At 38.8% G+C, this 20481-nt stretch overlaps 1 protein-coding gene across 2 annotated transcripts in view; it reads right to left on the bottom strand.

Annotated features, from left to right (window-relative positions):
• The window catches only part of nlgn1 (neuroligin 1), a 227782-nt gene extending 207717 nt beyond the window's left edge, over positions 1-20065 (bottom strand). The window contains exon 1 of one of the 2 annotated variants that reach the window (XM_087783858.1): positions 19587-20065. The gene's annotated coding sequence lies outside the window, so the exon portion shown is untranslated. The remainder of the gene's footprint in view (positions 1-19586) is intronic. The other variant, XM_087783860.1, reaches the window with a different exon arrangement.
• Between the last annotated feature and the right edge of the window lie 416 nt (positions 20066-20481).

The raw sequence follows: 20481 nt of genomic DNA on the forward strand, positions 1-20481 counted from the left end.
ACCACGTGTGGCAGCCATCTTAGAATCAAGTGTTTACAGTTACGGACCAATCCTACATGTATAATTGACTAGAGGCGTTAACCTGAATATTCTTACTATAAAAGATCCACCATTTTGTGAGATCTTTGCGTTCTGGCATTCGAAGACGTCTGCGTTAGATCTCTCTGCTTGCTAGCGCCCGTGTTCACGTAAGTTTGTCTCTGACTTTTGCATAATTCACTAAACAAGCATTTTTCTTAAACTCATTCATGTGTCTGTCCTTCATTTTCCACCACCACGTACGAGACTGGGGAGGGGTCGATTCACCGGAACACAAAATCCCCACAATCACCATTAATTTTCCTTCATTAATAGATTACTTGTTTTCATTTATTTTGTGATATGAAATTTAAAAAAATATTACAATTTGGTATCATTATTATTTTAATGTAATATTATTGAGTTTAATGTGTATTAAAATGATTGACTAAAAAATAAAGAAAACTATAGAAAAAATACTTTACAGTTGGTATCATGAAATCTGATTTCTTCATAACATTGGATTTTTTTTTTCCAGTTATTTTGAAAAAAAAAATGTTTTACTCTGTAATAATTAGTAGCTTGTTTATTTGCTTATATACTATATGTTAATTCCACAGTTTTACTCATAAAATGTTTTGAATATATCTCATCTCCCCCCCAAAAAAAACTAATTTCATTGAAAGTTATTCCAATGCAATCCCATGCAAATGTTGCATTTAAAAGTAAATGAAAACAAGTGTTACAGGCTTACGCAAGGTTCCGGGAAAGCAAGTCTGTCCATATTTAATTAACTATTGAATTGAAAAGGTTTAAATGAAATACAGGCAGGGTACACAGACGTGAAATATCAGCGCAGGAGAGGTAAACTTGTGGTTGTTCATGGTTCATTTGAATATAAACGTAGCATTAACTAACAAGAGCTCAGTAAGTGCACTTACAGAAAGTCAAAGAACATACAAATATCTTCAGCTTCAGTGTGTTTTTATAGTTTTTTTGTTTATTTTGTTTTTTCTTTCAACATTAGGTAAAAGTGCACATATTAAATACACAAATAATACAATAATATATAAAGCTAGTAAGTTAAATAAACAATACAATTAAAATAAATACAACAAAAATATTAACAGTTTATTGTTAATAAAAATAATGTATAAAACATGCTTGCAACTTGCAAAAGAAAAAACCTTCTGTGTCTGATAATAAGAAACCTTTCGTATGAATCAAGAAAACATTTAAAAAAACTATAATTTCTACCCTGTTATCCTTCCTAACAATCTTACTGCAGGGTTAAATGCTACGCTACTGTTGAGATTGAAAAGGCATCCAGTGCCAACAGTGATGTAAGACTTTAAGAAAGGGTTCATGGAAAGGGTTTTAAATGAATTACTGCCATACTTTTAAGATTAATTTTGTAGAAAGCACGATTCGTCATTTTTAATTATGGCAAAATGTTGAGACTGACGATTAAAAAAAAAGGTCACATATTATATTAATATTCATTCTTACGTCCATTTTCTTTTGATCATGTTTGGCCCCCCAGGGTCAAATATGAACTTGATTTAATTGGGATTTTTTTAAAGGACTGGTTCCTATCTAACCTTTTACACTTTTCTTTGTGGCGAGAAAGGAAACATTTCTCTATAAAAATCTCAATTTCCAGTCCAACAATGAATAGCCCTGAGGATAATGTTATCTCCGGCCTTCCTGATACAACTTCCTGACAGACAACAGACTTTAGACAAAATGTGACTCTAACCACAGAAAAGAAAGGAGACGTACAAGTAAGTTTGAGGAAATATCAAATATATTAATGGAAAATCACAAATAATTGTGTAGCTACAGTTTTTAATTACTCTTTAATCCATGAGTAAGCCTCGTGACGCATGAAAATAACATCCAAGCCTCTTACAGAAGAGCAACACAGTTATCAGTCGACAATATCAGTGTCCAGTTTGATGGCGGAGGATAAAGTGCTTTGTCGGCTCTCTTTAAATGTCAGCACTTTCTGCTATTTGTTCAGGGACACAGAAGAATTGCAGACGAAAACACTTTTGTTTGCAGCCAAGCAAGGCATGCTAAACGGTCCCATTGGATCATGTCAAACAAGGAAAGCAGAAGAATATTTTTTGGTGTATTAGCAGAAAATTACAACTGATTTAGAGGAAACAGTAGAAAGAAAGTCGGTGTGGTTGTTCGGATCGACTGTGTTCGGTGACCCCCGGCCTCCGATGTTGATGACTGATCACTGAGAAACATCCGTATTGATCTTCAGCTAATGGAAGATGTACACACAACACTTCTAGATCCAGACTGTCTGGAGTAATTTACCGGTACAGATGATGGTTCAAAGTTACTGTAATTATTTCTAATAAACAACATTTATCGAAGTAACTTCTCTAAAAGTTACAAAAGATGTGATGAAGTAACTAAATCCATGACAGACAGGAAGTAATAAGCCATCTTGAGCATCCTTTCATAGACAACAATATTACATTTTACTCATTTCCTGTCGATTATTCAGGTTTTCCGAGGTCAAAGGTTTATATGTTTTTTTGAAAAGTGAGAGAAAACAAACCAAATGAAAACAATACAACCATGTGGATAAAAAAATACTCCACACAGGAAGACAGTAGGGTTTTGTTTTTGTTCATTGAAAACTGGCAGAAACAGTAAGTAAGTAGGTAATAGTTATTTGTAAAGAGCCTTTCTAGACCAGGGTCACAAAGCGTTTAAACAACAGAAAAATACACAGTTAAATGACATGCTTTAAAAGGTCAAGACAGCATTGAGACAAACCCAAAAGCCCCAAGAAGATTAGGAAAAGCCTGCACAAATTGAAGGAGCCAGTAGATCATCAAACACAGAGGGAGAGGAAGATCGTTCCAAAGCTTAGGAGCAACAGTGGAAGGATTTCTCTCCTCTGGTCCTGAAACATGTTTAGGAACCATCAGTAGATTCTGATCCACAGACCTCAGAGCCCGAGCTGGGGTGTAAGGCCGGATCAGATCATTGATGTAAGGAGGAGCCTGACCATGAATAGATCTGAAAGTAAGAACCAGAATTTTAGAGTTGATCCTGAAAGAAACTGGCAACAAATGTAGAGTGAAATGCGAGTTCTTCTATTAGAACAGGTCAGAATTCGAAAGTTAACTTCATAGTCCAAACGAGAAGACACAAACGCATGGATTGCAAGCTCCAGATCATGTTGTTACAACATTTTCTTAAATTGAGAGCTTTACATTAGTTGAAGGAAACAGTTTTTGGTCAGTTTTTTGCAGTGTTGTACTAGAGACAAACAAGCTCTCAGAGTATGGGGAACCCTAAGTTACCTTATGGAGTATTTACTATGAGAGTTACCCAAAAGGCAATAGCCCTGTTCCAAAAGTTTGATTGTTCTTAAGGAGGTAAGAAGGCTCTTAGTTAAGAATAGTTTGGCTAAGGAGGAGTGCTAAGGCTACTAGTGTTTCCCAGAATTATACTTCTAAACGTAACTACCTTCTTAGGAGAACCTTAAGATCAATCCAAAATACACTTCATAAGAAGCTATTTGTAGCCTTAATAAGGAGGACATATGTTACCTTGATATCTGAGAAAAACAGAGTGTTTCTGATGTTTATGTGGAGTTGTTGGAAAGCACATACACTTTGCTAGGTTTACTGGAGTGAACAGTGTGTTTTTTCATTTTGATATAAAACTCCTACACCTTTGAATGCATCATTCACGATCGTTGCAGCAGAACTTGAGGGATGTTTTTTCCACTGTTATAAGTTGATTTATGACAGCGTGTGAATACATATGGTTGAGTTTATTGTTGTTTTACAGATTATTATTAAACTCAAAGATGCTTAACAGTTTAATCGTAGTAGTACTATAAACCAATGTATGCAGATGTTTATAGAAAGCATAAACTAACTATAAGTGTACTTTTTAAACATTTATTTAAAGTGTTGATCACTGAGCATTTGGTCACTGAGAAGGCTGTCAAGTGTTGGTCAGCTTCATCTTACATGTCCTTCTTAGTGAAAGATCTTCTTTAGCTAAGACTCTGGGAAATATATCCTTCTTTCACAATCGTGGTCACAATGAAGGTGTTTTTAGGTCAAATTCAAAGTTAAAGTTGAGGGCATTATGGATCCAGGGGGTTAACACAATTAACACGCCATGATGAGTTTTAAATGATTGCTTAAGAACTAGATTGTTTCCTATCCGTGATGAGGGCCATCTGCCAATTTTCCTCGAGCGCTGCTTCGGCTTTGCCAATAACATCACTAATAACGTCACAACCTTTCATGATCCATGAACATGTGACCCAGCTCTGGTTGCTGCTCGTCTTCGTTGGTAAACACCAGAGGATTCTGAAATGGCAAGTGAAGGTGAAGGTAAAGTGATGCCTTTATTTTTAATCAGTGCTTTTATGGAGGCTGATAAGGATTAGAGGGAAGGATGAGACAAATTAATTAGCCAGGATTAGAAGATCATCCAGGTCTGGAAAGAGAAGGTTAGAAGGGCTTCAGGTGAGGATCCCAACGGAATCGTTTTTTTATCCTCTGTCTCCATCACAGCCAATACTCTTCTTTAGCAAAATGACTCGAACACAAAATGTTAAGTTTAAGCAAAAAACACCAATATGAAAATGACTTAAGTTAAATTCAACATCGTTGGCAAATCTGTACAAACCCAACTTGATATACAAATTGTTAACTAGCAGTAGGACCGTCCTCCACCACTGCACATTTTGTCCACCTCGACCCAGAGACAACACAAGGGATACCTGAAACACGTTTTTTTTCAGGCCTATGGGTCCCCTTGACCCAGAGACGACACAAGGGAACTAATGCTACTTCATACTTTGCTAACTTGCATTTCAAGGCTTTGTGTGCGTTTGTCCACCTGCTCTTAATGTTGAATAGACTCTCAAACTGTTTGCTTGAACAAATTGCTTAAAAAATGTAGCATGTAGACGACTGACCTATCAGTGAAGGTTTTAGGGGGAGGAGGGTAACTTCATTAGGATCATAAGGGTGAAAAGAAAAAAAAAAAAAGGATTTAAATGAAAAAGAATGATATGTAAATCGTTTTGATTTTACCATATGTCTTCCAAATGGAGACAAAAGAACCCCCTGACAATTCAAATCCAATATAAATGAGATTCATACAATCAAACCAGGATTATTTCCTGAATTATAGCTTCATTCAGTAGTAGTAATGCTCATAATCTCTGGGCAATGCCGGGTATTTCAGCAAGTATTGTTATAAAGGCTAATTTTCTTTTTTCTTTTATTTGTATAGATGGTATAGGTTAGCATAGATGAATGCAAATTCACCCAATTACGGTTAATTTGAGTAAAAAAAAGGAACAATCACGCCGTCAGTACATGTAGAATAGAAACAAAGTCACCAGATATCGTCTTGGAAACAGGAATCATTGGCACCATTGTAATGAGGATGCAGCCTGTGTGGTGTTATAATGCTAATACAGCTACTTAATATGCTCCAAGAAAGAGAGGGAGAGCATGCATGAGCTGGTTTTTCTTCTCGTCTGTTGCTTTTTGACACATCATCTGCCATGAGTGCGCTCACACGGAAGAGAATGTTGCGAAGCAAATCGAGCAAGAATAAAAGCACAGGAGGGAGAGACGCGTACATGTTGTCCTCTTCTAATATTTGTACCTTTATTAAAGAACATATTAATGGATCTGACGCTCACTTTGGTTTGTTTAATTTACGTTTTCCTCTCCTCAGTGCTTGTATTTAAGATCTTACTTTCACACGTCTGCACCACCTGCTCCCTGGCTTTGCCAAAACGCTGCTTATTTCCTTCATCTGTTGCTCCTGTCTGGCTCTTCCATCCGCCGAGTGTTTATCAACGTTTCCCCCGTACCTCCTGTTCTCGCGCTCAAACTAATTTGTCCAATCGACGCTGCACCGGAAAATGTCTTTCATACATCAGAGTTGACGTCTCAGTATCCTCAGCCGTCTACAGCTGCTTCTCTACTCAGAGCACTTTAATTTAACAAAGGGTTTTGGGGTTTTTTTTTGTTTCTCTTATATGTTTTAAGAACAAATAAAGGCTCCATTCTGAAGAGAGCACAATACAAACACAGCACACGTCCTGGTTGAATTTCAAGACTTCATGGAGTCTGACAGCTTCCCCTTTTGAGGCTTCAGCCTTCTCTCAACGTGTGAATGTCAACTGTCTCTGGTCATCATTGTCATCACGTGCTCTGATCTTCACTCTCACTAGGGTCCTTGTTTCACTGACAGGTCGGTATCCTTTTATTTTTTTCCTGTATCCGCAGAGTTTTAAAATAGTAATTAAACGTCAAAACAAGTTCAGTTAGCTTTCTTAGAACAAAACTAAACAATCAGTGGATCTTTTGACCTGTTAAATGAGGGATTTTCTATAATAACTAGTGATAAAAGTGTTTGTTTTTCAAGATGACCTTAATGTTTTTATATTGAAGCTTCACCAAATTATCAAAATTCCATCTTTAACCTTAACCTTAAAAGGCTATAATGCAACAAGTTTTTATGTTTTTTTTTAATGTCCTTACTTTTCGATAATCAGCTTAATAACTTCAGCACGTAAGTCTGGTTTAAGTGTCACTTTTTCTACTACCCGTCTGACAATTAACTTGATATTTTATTGGATACATTCACGGCCTTGTTTTGGACTATTATAGAGACATGTTGACTCCATATGCTATTTTTGTTTGAATAAAAAACAGCTTTGTTTATTCACTGTGTTCCAAAATAATTGGCAAATTTCAAAACCTACATTTTTTTTATTTAGGTTAGCTGTTAAAATACATATTTTTCTCGAATAAGTTCGATGCTCGAGTGTAATAATACCAATAATAATATGAAGCATCATTACATGTCAGTCCGTTTTCTATATGAATGTTTGTGTTTTGCTTGTTATGCATGGTGTAAATATTATTTGGTGTAAATACGTATTTTAAAAGTGTTTTCCCACAGTGTGAGCGAAGAGGCTGTTAGCGTGGCCTCTTTCTCAGCTCTTCATTTGCAGCTCCACAAATTGAACTTGACTGAAAGAGTGCGGACGGAGAAAATGAGGGCAAAAACTGCCAGAACATGAGGAAATGAGCAAAAACAGTCCTCGGAGACTCTAGCTGTGACCCGATGTGTCACTAGTCGTCCCCGAGTCAAGCACAGAGGCGATTCACGACAATTTCGTGTCATTAAATGAAAAAATGGAAGGTTGCAGATTTCTTGAAGACAGTAGGTGGAACATCTTGTGCTGGAACGAGAACCGTTCTGGGATGAAAATAAATGAAAAGAAGCCCCAGCAGAACTTTCTTAGGTGCAGCTTTTCTACATCCGTTAAACCGCTCATGACTACATCCTGACTCTGACAAATAGTCTTCCATCTGTCAAGTATAGTGGACCTTCCTGGAGAAGTAAGTGCATGTGTTGGTTTGAGCGCACACTTTGACAGTAAGTGTCAGTTCTCAGTTTAGGGATAAGAGCATTACGATGACATAAGCTGCTCAGTTTCTGCTGTGTAAGAAGGATTTACTCATAATAACTTTCTCTATGATCCTCCGTTTTCAAATGTCCAAATGTTGAATCTGCATCCCAATAGTTTCCATTCACCTGTCAATTGTGTTAAATAATTATTTGATCAGCTGTGTAAGCTCCTGCGAGCTCACGCTGATGCATTAGAGGCAGCAAGAACTAGGATTAATAAAAATCTCTAAATAAAACATTTAGAGAGCTGCTGACAAATCTGACAGTTGCACAGGTCACGGGTACAAATCTGTGAATAAGCACTAACTTCTTTGAACGGCCATGAAATATAGCTTCAAATGACCGTAGATGTGCAAAAAAAAAAAACAGCATCGTGGGAAAGTATTTATTGTCATTCTAATTAAAACGTCAACGTGCCATTCAATCAGAGATTGAACGTGAATTTATATGTGACCGGATGTGAAGCTGCTGCTACTTTACAACTGCCAGGAAAAATGCTATTGCTCTTTTTAAATACCTCAGGCATAAAATAATGCATCAAGTTCAGTCACTCATTTTCTACCACTTGTTGCCTGTCCCAGCTGCTTAGGGCAAGAGGCAGGGGATAACCTGAAGAACAGCCTGCTGCATGGTCACACAAGCAGCCTTGAATATGGGAGGAAAATGGAGTTCCTAGATCAATTATTCAGCAGATAATAAATCATGTCATGGAGTTGTTTTCTGTAAATATAAGTGCATAACTGGCAACCTTTGGAAACACATACACATGCATTAAAGACAGGAGAGTGATAACCCTTGTGTTATCACAGACCCAAATGTCGGTAAACAAATGTGTTTGTGGTATCCCTTGTGTTGTCTCTTGGTCAATGTGAACAACCTCTACCACTGTATATGTATTTATAGAAGCCAAGAAGGTTGTTCACCTTGACCCAGAGACAACACAAGGGATACCACAAACACATTTGTTTTTTAGGCCTTCGAGTCACCTTGACTCTGAGATAACACAAAGGATACCACAAAAACATTTGCATTTAGGCCTTCAGGTCACCTTGACCCTGAGATAAGACAAGGGTTAAACCAGAACAAGACCAAGACCCTAAAAAAAGCATGTTTTAAACAAAGTGTTAGTCTTGTTTATGTCGCTGCTTTTTTAGTCTTTATATGATGAATACACATGTAAATTTGGACTTTAATTCAGTATTTGTTTTTCTAGGGATATGTATTCATTGCACACTGATGTAGTGTTGATTTAAGCAAAATTAAATCATGTATTTTATTTTTTATGGTCAATGTTAATAAAGAGGGTATTTAGGTGTACTTTCTATTCTGTTAACCACGTTTTATCTAGTTTCCATTTTCCTTCAATTTCTTATTATATTTATGGTCTTGAGCCTTGTCTGGTTTTTTTTCATACGACGAAAGGCTCTTTGTGAAACTAATCTCTATGGAAACCGGACGAATAGGAGACAACCTGCGACCAAGACAAGAGCAGGACCAACAATAAGAGTGATACTAGAAGCATGACATTTGGGATACAAACCTTCTAAACCTTCAGGGCTGATTCATAATCTCGTCCATTTTGTCTTTTTTTTATATCGTTCATTTTACCTTCTAATCGTCTCTGGTGCCGAACATAAAACGGATCGCAGAATGAGCCGTGGATGATTATAGTGACAGAAAAGCATAGTTTCTCTTCAAAGATGCTGACATTCAATCTATTTGCATGAGTTGCCCATCATCTTCTCTTTTTCCGTCTCTGTCTCCCGAACTCATCATCATCTCTCTACCAGGGTGTTAATTTCTTCACAAGACTGCTGATTGAACGCCGTGGAATGTTCAGAACAAATTTCACACGTGGTCGGGATCGGGTAACCAACTGTATAATCCCTCTTCAATCATCACCTTCCGTCTTCATTCCATTTCCTCCCACTTGTCTCTTCCTCGCACCTCTGACTTTACTTTCGACTCCTTGACATTTTCTTATTTCCATCCCGTCCTTATTAGAAAAGGTCTTGACTGACCTTGAGACGAACACTATAGATGAGCATGTAACACATGCATATACTCTCGTGCTGCCAGATCTTTGTGTTTTACCAACTTCTAGATCCGCATTTCTTCATCAAACTAATGTAACCTTTACCTTGATTTGTAATGCGTGACCATTTAAGCCTTAAAAATACATAAAATAAAGTGAAAATCTACAAGAGGCTGATGTGTCCAAAAGTCCGTGGGTCAAAATAGGTTCACATTTAGAGCTGTATGTTCTGAAATAGATTGCGTTTAATACTAATAAAACAAATATTTCAACATGCTCTGATGTCTGTGCCAAGATACAATTTCAGTGCATCAGGCTTTTCCTTGATTTTCTGGAACTCCTGTGTTGTTCTCAGTGTTATCTTGACCTTTAAAGTATATAATTTATTAAATATTATTTTGATTGTTTAAGCGCTTTATGACCCTGGTCTGGAAAAGCGCTATACAAATATAAATTACTTACTTACTTTCATTATGGGACTTAGAGTAATAAGAGTACTCTCTAAATAATGTTTCACTCATTTACAGATTGATACACATTGAATATAAATAATGTTGGGTCATTCATCAAACCAGTGACATTTACTCTTTTTTATTCTTACTCGAGGCTTGGGGGCCAAAACTGGGCCTGCTAAGTCATTTCATGTGGTCCGCCGGGTAGTTGGCTCAAGATCAAAGTAGATGAATGTTCATGTTGATATCGTGACCTACAAAATGCCAGTGATTAGGCTAAGCAAAGGAACAGAGAATATGGATGTTTTTTTAAGAGGGAAAACACAGAGATAATGGGAATGGAATGAGCTTCAAGAATGAAAGACAAGAATAATTGGGTCCATTGTGTGACTGAGTCGTCATGAAGGTAAAGATTCCCTCAATTTTAGATTAATGTGTAAACATTTTTAGTAAAATCTCCTCAATTCCGCTTATTCCCTTTTGCAGAGTGTCTACAGTCTTTGGGCGAGAGGCGGGGGACACCCTGGACAGGACGCCAGCATATCGCAGGGCACACAACAGAAAACCTTCCACACACACATTCGTACCTACAGACAATATCCCTGATGTCCCAAGCAACCTTTGTATGTTTTTGGACTGCGGGAGGAAACCGGAGTGCACAGAGTAAACAGGGGAGAACATACAAACTCCACACAGGAAGTTCACAAGTTGGCTCACACCCGACCTGGAAGTGAACCGGCAACCTGTTTATATTGAAAATAAAAGGTATCATATGAAATAATTAGGTTCGGATAAACATGGATTAGGAAAGCAAGGAAGTAATTGTTCTGTTAAACAACAATCTTTATTCTATAAGTATGAAAATAATCAAATTTGAATGGATATTGTTGGTGCTTAATTCATGAGTGATTGTTTTCTTTAATTAAACTAAAAACTGTAGCTTTTTATTTAACTGTTTTCATCCTTTCATATACCTTTTTTACTTGTGTCATCGCTGACCCAGATCCCCGAAAACAAATGTGTTTGAGGTATCCATTTTGTTGTCTCTGGGTCAAGGTGAACGACCTCCACCACTGCATATGTATTTGTGGAAGCCAGGGAGATGGTTCACCTTGACACACAGACACCATAGAAGGATAAGCTTAACTTGCCTTCTATTAAAAATAATAGTTCTGACCCAGCCGACCCAGGACCCTAAAATCCCACAGAACCTGTCATTACTCTGAGATCACCCATCATGTTCAGACAACTCACCAGAAGCCACGCTGTCGAGAACAACCTTGCAAAGAACCCCCTGAGAGAAGAAGGACACTTCAAAGATAACTAACCCCCCGGTGCTTGTGTACTTGTGGCTTGGAAAACGAGCGTCTTTTCTCTGTTATTCTAAATGTTTTTTTTCCCACTTTAGTTTTCTGGGACAGCCGAATACTCTGCGGACTCACTATCAAACGACGCGGTTCTATCGGAAATGGGTCCGACTGTTAGCTGTCAGTGCAGAAGCTGCTTGTTCTTGGAGGCGCACGGGCTGACGACCGGGGAATGGAGACGGTGTTCATGGCCTGTCAGTCTAGATCAGCTGGCGCGACGCCCCTGGCGACTATGTACAGAGTTAAACTCCAGCTCACAGCCTCAAGTGCTCTCCACGTTTACATGTGCATGAACACACAGGAAGCAGGAAGGTACGTTACTCATCTCCCCCCCCCCTCCGCCCCGCTATCCTAGATCACTCCCTTACTCTTGTTGTCTGGTTGGACGTGGTTGTGTAAATGTTATATAAATGTCCGGGATGACGTACAGCTACTGCACAAACATGCGTGCATATGGCTAATAACTACTCGGGAAGGATGGGAGTATTAAGCAGCAAACTGCCTTCACTGCACTCGCTTCCATCATCTCCGCTGAATCAATGCTTCAATATTTCCTCTCAGTTGATCAGTGGGCGTCCATACTAAACAGGACCAGGCTGTTTGTAGCTCCCCGTGAATAAAGTGGAGAGCAGCTGCTGTTATCGATGTGGGTGGTGGAAAAAAACAGGCTATTTCCCAGCATCACCTGGAAGACATTTTAAGCTGCTTTTTCAAGGCAGGTCACTGGAGAATCAGCCGGTACGGTGTGAAGCTCAAAAAACACTTGACAAGAGAAACTACGACAAAGGAGCTGAAAATACTTGCCTGTCAAAACAAATTTCACAAAAATGAGAAAATGTGATCCGAGCTCTGGGTTGGAGATATCATCGAGTCCCACGTGAAAATTAAAAAAACACAAGGAGGAAAATAAGGAACAACACTTTACAAGCAACTACTACATTTTCAGTTTGACACAATTTTGTGGATTTTACATTTGGGAAGTTGACGTCCCTCAATGCTTCAGAGAGTTGTTTTTTTTATTCTATTATTTTCTCTAACAAACAGTGGTTTGTTGAAGGAGACTGAGATTGGTGCTGTAAGTGTAGAGCCAGTTTGACGCCGACATCGCTGGGTTGTTAGGGCGACGGTCAAAGAGAGGCCGGGTACACTTGGCCATGGAGGCCTTCTGTCTAGACACACAGTCACCTCAACTGACTTCTCTCATTCTTCACCCTTCAAACTCAATTTGACCCCTGGTATCTGCAGTCTTAATCTTCCGTTCATGACCCAAATGTCTTTGCTCACCGGGATAAACTCGAGCAAACACCACGACGTCACTCCTAACAATATTGTTATTTAGCAAAGCAGGTTGTGATCTTCAACACAACATTTGATATAATAAACAAAAAAAAGCTAGAACAGAATTACATACTAACACAAATTAGAGCATAAATTGATGTGATTTATTCAACTAATTAATTGTAAAAGGTAACAATTCAATCCTTATAGATATGTAATAATTATTATTAACTTAAATAAGCTTGAGAAAGGTAGAAAACACTGCAAAAAAGGTCTGGCATGAACAACTGTATGAAATATAAATTTCTTTTGGGGATTTCGCACACAAAATGAAGTACAAAATGATAGACATAAACATGATTGCAGGGTGATTTTGAAGTGTCGCCGCTAATGTTATTTATATGGAGTTATGCTGGTACTTGACTTGGCTCCCTTGATATACTCTGTTCAGCAACCTATTTTCTTCATCAAAAAATACTTCTCTCTTTTCTTTTGCAACATGTCGTTTCGATTGTGACCTCCTTCAATTCTACCGAGACCATTCATCGACAGTTTCAACAACAAAGCTTTCAGGAGAATGTCCCGCCTCTTATCAATCTCCTGTTAAGTGTCACGTTAGTGTCTTCTTCCTTTTTTTTTCAGTGGGTACTGTAGCGTCAAACCCTTCAATCATATTGCGATGTGGATTTAAATTGGAAAAAAAACAGAAAAAAACGGAGACACTGAATCTGTCACTGTTGTGTGTCGGAGGCAGTGAATAGGTTGGCAGATGCACTGTATACATCACATAGCAACAGGAATGTCGGACAGAAATGTCAAATCAAAAATATGTTACTTATAAATACAGTACGACAGTATGACAGTGGAGTAAGGATATAGTATTGGACTTTTCTAAAAATAAACTATTGGTCCTTAATATATGGTAAGGGAATCAAAAGATAAAATTAAGATTTCATATTTATTAATAATAACCTTTGTGTAAAATAGATAAGTCCAATGATTATTTAAATGGATATAATAAAGAATATAATAATTATTTATCTCCTTAATTAATCAAATAATATTTTTTACATGTAAATATCAGTTTGAAGAATAATATGTTTATGTTACAGTTAATGCTTATTTATCATGTTACCGTCAGAGTTTGTGCTTTTGACACATGGAAAGCACAGGGGAAGGTGGATTTTTCAACACGTTGTCCGTTAATCTGGATTAGTCCTCCTCTAGAAAGAGCCTAAATCACTCTCCCTTCACTATTTCTAGTGTACCTGTAAAACCTCCATCTGCCTGACCTGCCTCAACACTTCCTGTGTCGTGTCACAAAAGCAGGGAGGAATTAATAGCACCATTTTGAGGCGGCTCGCTACATACTGTGGCTTTTCGAAATGGTAAAAATAAACAAAAAGGTAGAAGTGCAAGACATAGCAAAAACATTTCCCCCCTCCACCCGCCTTTTCAACATCTACAGTGCAAAATGAATCGGTTCACAGCCCAGAAGCAACAGCACAACTGTTACATAATCTTACATAATGCTGACCCTTCTCTATCAGACAGTTGTTTTTCAGCCACAGAAAGTCACAGCAGCTGTGTGCGACTGACACAATAACAGATTTGAATGAGCTCAGCTGCTCCTAATCCGCCCTTCCATGGGTTCCTTTTTAATGGCAGAAATAAGAAAAACAAGAAGGTTGATGTCAGAATTTTCAGCGATTATTTCCTACATGTTGAGAATTATATTTCACAAGGGTGTCTCGGCGGTCTTTGGTAATCCTGGCACAGGATATGAAAGGTTAATGAAGGTATCACAAGTAGGAGGAGTCACTTAATGAGATCAGGGTTATAAACAAAGGTTATTGGAAACATCTCATTTTATTTTTAAACCTTTATACAAACAAAAGCCATTTCATTTAAGTTTGGGGACAAATCTTTAGTGCATCTGAACCAATTCAAAAGAACTGGTTCTGAACCTTCGTTACAATAATAGATACCATATATGATACCCTATTTGTATATGTGTGAGCTTGTTTAGAAATCCCTCTCACTAAACACAGTGAATGTGTAAAATAGTAACAAATTTCAAAAATACAAATACACATTTATAATTTAGCTTTTCTATAACCAAAGAAAATGACCCAGGTACTGTTCATATAAATTGCACTGCATTTTTACTGTTTTGGTCGAAAGCTTGACATTATTGTTATTTATTTTGTTCATTTTTTTCAACAATAGATGTTTTATTTATTTAAATAGATGTTATCACTTTCAGTTTGGCCTGACTAAGACTGATGTTCCAAATGAGTTATTGATCTTCAAGAGAACAGAAGCAGTCGGACTGTTTAAATTGGAAGGTTTATAGGTAGAGAAAGTTGGGGAAAGTTGGAAAAAGAGGTGGACGACTTGTGTTATTCTTCTGACAGACAAGATGAGAAAATGAGTTTCACCAATATAATACATAACCATAATGTGTTCCATCAACTTTTAAAGAAGCCCCGAGGAGGCCATCAAGACAATCCAAAAGTTAAATGTTGTTGTCACTCCCCAGGGAAGTCAATTTTGAACCGAGTTTCTCATGAGGCCCAGGAGCAGAACGGGAGCATCGCTGTCCATGGTGCTGAAAACCTCAATGTTCTGGCATGACAACCCACATTTAAACAACGAAAATCCCTGCACATGATCCCTCAGCAAGATAAACACTTTGACAAAGCTTTAAATCTCTTCACATTATTGTCTGTCCAATGATGTTTTGTTTTGGCTGATTAAACGTGGTCTTTATGGTCTGTTTTTCTTGTGATTAGATGGGCCCTCATCAACTTTAGGGGGATAATTTAAGCCACAAGTCTTCACTACTAATGAACCCACTTTTTTAAAATACAATTCATTCACTTTAATGGTGGCTTTGTTGGACTATTTCGTCATTCAGCCCACTTCTTTCCAAGGTTGCCAAAGCTATATCAAGATTTAAATGTTTGAAACACGGGTTTCATTATCATATTTCAGTCTGAGACTATAAAACTGAGCAATTTGAAGCTTAAAAATGAGAAACATGGCTCGTTCCTGCACAAGAAAAATATCTCTCGCATAGATTTAAGTTTAAACATGAGCAGGTGTTAGAGACGTTGATTTGATACATGGATTAAAACAGGTCGTTTTACCTCAGACTGGTTTAACCCCAAGATTAATGAGCGTTCATCAGAATTATGGATGAAAAGGAGCTCATGTGACAAGGTTAGGGAGGCCAGACTTAGATGCTTTGGATGCATGGGACAGAGGGAGAGGGATTAATGGAGTAATAATAGTAGAAGATGGAGGCACCTGGTGAAAGAAGAACACATGCAATGATGTTCAATTAGGACTTGGAGAGGACAGATGTGATGAAGGAGGTTGATCAATATGCAGAAAGAAAAAAATATAGAATTAATGTTCAACTCTGATAACATTGTGTTAACGTCTAAATGAGGAGGAATAATTTGTATTAATCTCCAATTCAAATGATATACTGTATGGAAAGACTTAAGGGATGAGATTTGAGTACATCACTTTGGGGATACTTTATAATAACTCAACATCAGTGAGTACATTTTTTATTTAACCACCACGACAGGAAAATCTCTTATTTTCCTTGTTTTAGCTGAAGCAGACGATGACTTGTTGTTGACCCTTTACCGGGGGATATGTCACATATGATGATTTGTGTTTTCATCACCTGCTTACATTTGTGTATGAATCACTTTTACCTGTTTGAAGTGTGAATTCTAAACAGTGTTATGAAACTAGTTCTTCTGATTTTGATGGCGAGAGTGCATTTGCAGAGTGCATGTAACTGCACAAACAAAACCTGATAGATCCTTCATCTCGCTTTTGTTTTATTCAAGGTGGATGTTAAAATACGCTTTGCTTTTGATGGCTCTAACACACACGTCTACGACTACACATTCTATCAGTCAAATAACGCAAATGAAAAAAGTAGGACACTTAAGAAAAGGTAATTGCAGCATCTTTAATATATATATAATTTTAACACGCTGGTGAAAAAATAAAACCGTTGACGGTGGTTTGGTGTTTGCTTAAGGGTTAACCCTTCACAGACAAACATTATTAGAATAAACCAACGTGACCTTCAGTTCAGGAGCATAATTGGGTCGTGTGTGAATAACTGGACATGAAATTACAATCGCTGACACTGAAAAGATCCTTTGACTGGCACCATGTGGTCCACTCGATAAGCTTTCCTGAAACTGTTCACTGTTACATGTATGCAAGAATAGTTTTACTTCAGTGTCTTCAGTATCACTCGAACATATGTCTATGGTTGAAATACAACCAGTGACTTGCCTCTGGAGAGATGATCCACTCACGTTCGTATGGATGGAAGATTTATCTATGATCCTTTTGTGCGAGGTCTACAAGTGAGTGTGAAGCCGCTGGGACGGGATACGAAGTCTTTTGTTCTGGTTCTAAGTCACAATAAGGGAGGAAATGTCACTCTACGTTGGTAGTGAGATCCTTGTAGAGTAGTCACCTACTGTATCTCTGCTGACAGAAGAATAGATCTGTGCAGCATCGTCAGTCTTTATCGACGCTCAACTGCAGTCATCAACTTTGTGTCCCAAACTAAAGGTAAATGTATTTGTTACGGTGTCAGAGCGCGCCGTGAGGTGAAGCTCAGTCATCCTGAGGACACACAGGATAGAACCATTGCTCCTGGAGAGTCTGGCATCTTTCCTGACGAGGTGCTCTAGGTAAGTGGGGGCCGTCAGGAAAAATATAATATAATATAATATAATTAAAATGTTTGGGGTTTTTTTTACCATTTGTCCTGAACATACAACACACAGACTACCTTGAACTTCAGAGTTTCACTTATGCCTGTTTGTGAGTGCTACCAAGAAGCTTGTAGCTTGTAGCTAGGGAGCCGTAAATTAAAAGGTTTCTTACAGAAAAAAGATTAAAGGACCAACAGCTCTGCTGTGGAAGATTTTGTTGCTAATAAAGCTAGGATCTCATGGCCATCTTGGATGTAAAAAAAAACATGAGGCATACAGACATTCAAGTAAAATGGCCACGGTTGACCCAAAATGCTCAAATACATCTAGAAAAGTCATTCATAGTAAGAAACTACACTATAAAAGTAAATGTTTATTTATATTTTTTTAAGCATTTGCTGTGTTTAGGCTTATTATGTTTGGGGGGTGTTTACAGGATGCATTTGGGAACCCCTGCTCTAGCTCAGTGGTTCTTAACTGGTGGATCAGGACCAAGAGTTTTGGACACAAGGGTTGAATTTGCTGGTATAAAAATAATGGTCCTCTTCTTTTCTTCAACTATAACTAAACTATTATATCGTGCACTAACTGCAGGTGTTCAGAGGCATTTATAGATTTGCTTAAAAATATATTTAATAAATACAGTTCCACAGTACCTATTTTTAGATTAAGGTCTCACAACCAGACAAGTTGGGAACGCCTGCTCGTGCTGGAGACGTTACATCTGGGCCTCGTTGCTTCGGTTACGGCCTCTTAAACCATAAACGGATGGATGGCGTTGGACCGTACTTCTGGCTTCATTTAAAGCCAACGTCGTAAAAACTCCAGAGTTTTATATCGTCACTCCGGTTTCAAATCGATGCTTGAAAAATGCATGAGGGACTTATTCATGTTACATGTATCAACAGATGTATTATGAATGTCTCTAACCGTTTCTGTGGCTTCCTAATGAGCCGTCTTTGTTCTTCTCCTAACTAGAGGAGATACATTAAAACCCGGGATGGAGTCTGTCGTCACAATTAGGGAAACATCCAAGTCAAGTTCACATCCTTCCCCCCCCAAAAAAAAGGCGACCCCACTGACATCAACAGGAGATCTATAATTCATAAACAAGCTCTCTGGTCTGAACAAGACTAGGGGGGTGGTGAGATGGGGTGCACCTGAAGAACAATGCAAAGGGAGAGAGAGGAGATAAATGGAGCAGAGTGAGTAGTTGTTTTCCTTGAGGGCTGAGCTATGTAGATCAGTGCTCCTGGGACCTGGGAGTGAGAACTGCTGGAGCTACTACCCCCCCCCCCCTCGCACAACCCCAACCCTCCCTCCCTCCGGGAACATCACGCAGGCAGCCTCGGTCGCCATTTGACTGCACAATCTTCCACCTTCAACTGCCGCAGATGTCTACCAACGTAGCCGACGAGCATCCAGTTCCGGGGCTGGACGTGGAAACTTTTCACTTTGACTTTTTGTCCTGCACGAACATCTCACTTTGAAAGTGCGTCTGACCCTCGTGAGTGTCGTGATGTGGTACTCTGTGAGGACGTCAGGCCACACACACACACACACACACACACACACACACACACATATGGGCCTGTGGGTGCCGCCACAGTCCTGCAGAACCCAGAATCATGATAACATCATGCTGCATAAAAATCATTTTGGAGCTATTGTGCCAGATGACAGTGGAAATAAAAAAATAAATAAAAAAAATAAAAATAAATCTCCATGATCAGTCAGGCTTCATTAGCATCATCTCATGTTGCTGCACATTTCGGGGGACCATGACTAAATATCTTCGATTAAAGTTTCTCACCCCCAATTTTTTCCGGCTGCTTTCACGCGGGAGTCATATCAGGTCTGCTAGCGACACTTCGCGCCACTGTGGAGCACGTGCACACGCACGACACCAAAAAAAAAAAGGTGATCGCGCCCGTTTAATACTTGGTTCGATCTGCTTTGGCGCAGATCCGTGCCCGCTTCTCTAAGAGCCACTTCAACGTCTGAGATGGTGTCAAACGAGACAGCAGACATCCTCTCTCAGCATCCTCTTCAACTTGCAGCCAGACAAACGTCTCCCCCCCCCAAAAAAAACAAAAAAAAACACCAGCTCACTCCATCATGCCATTTTTTTTCTTCCCCCCCTCCTGCTATACTGAGAATAAAAAAGGTGTATATTTACCGTCATGGGTGATGCAGCCTCCTCACCTCGCACGAGCGTCATGTAGTCCCGAGCGTTCACATGTGCATTCCATTCATGAAGAAGCTCAAATCCACCTGGTAAGCTCCATGGTAAAAGCCAGGAGAGAAGGAAGGAAGAAAAAAAAAAAAAAAAAGAGAGACTTCTCACTCCTCCGGATGCAAACTCCACACCACAGATGAAGGAACCCCCCGCTGTGTCCAACAAAAAAAAAAAAAAAAGAGTCCGTGATCAATCCAAGCGCTTTTTTTTGTCCTCCTCTTCTTCACAACTATGACGAGCTTTTTTTTTTTAATTTATTTCTAGTCCAGAGAACCCGACGATCTAGAGGCGCTCGTCCGTCCGCATGAAAATGACGATGTTGGAGGAAAAAGGAAACACGAGTGGGATTTTTTTTTTCTCCCCTTATCGCCGGCTCCTCACGATCCAGGCGGCACTTGGCTGATAAAACAGCGTCCTCTCTCTCTCTGCACCCCCTCAGCCCCCTCCTCGTCCTCCAGCACTCGGTCACTGCGCCTCATCCGTGGAGCATTGGCACTCCCAGCGGCCGTTAGAAGGAACTGCACCTGCTACTTGTGAGCTCCATGGGAACCTTCAGGTAAACTGGAATATTAACGTCGTAATAGCATACTTGAAGAGGTTGTTGATAAATGCAATATTTAATTGTAACTTATTTGTAACTGATAATGGATATGTTTCTTTCATCCACAAAAGACATGTCTCTAGTTCAACACTGCAGACAACTGACCAGAAACTTTTTCCTTCAACTGAGAAAAAATCTCTAAACTTATGAAAATGTTATCTTGATCTTGAAATCCATTGTGTCTTCTCGTCTGGACTATTGCAACAGTTTGTTGTCATGTCTTAACAAGAAGGA

Source organism: Callionymus lyra, chromosome 2, assembly GCF_982586985.1.
Source record: "Callionymus lyra chromosome 2, fCalLyr1.hap1.1, whole genome shotgun sequence".
NCBI lineage: Eukaryota > Metazoa > Chordata > Actinopteri > Syngnathiformes > Callionymidae > Callionymus > Callionymus lyra.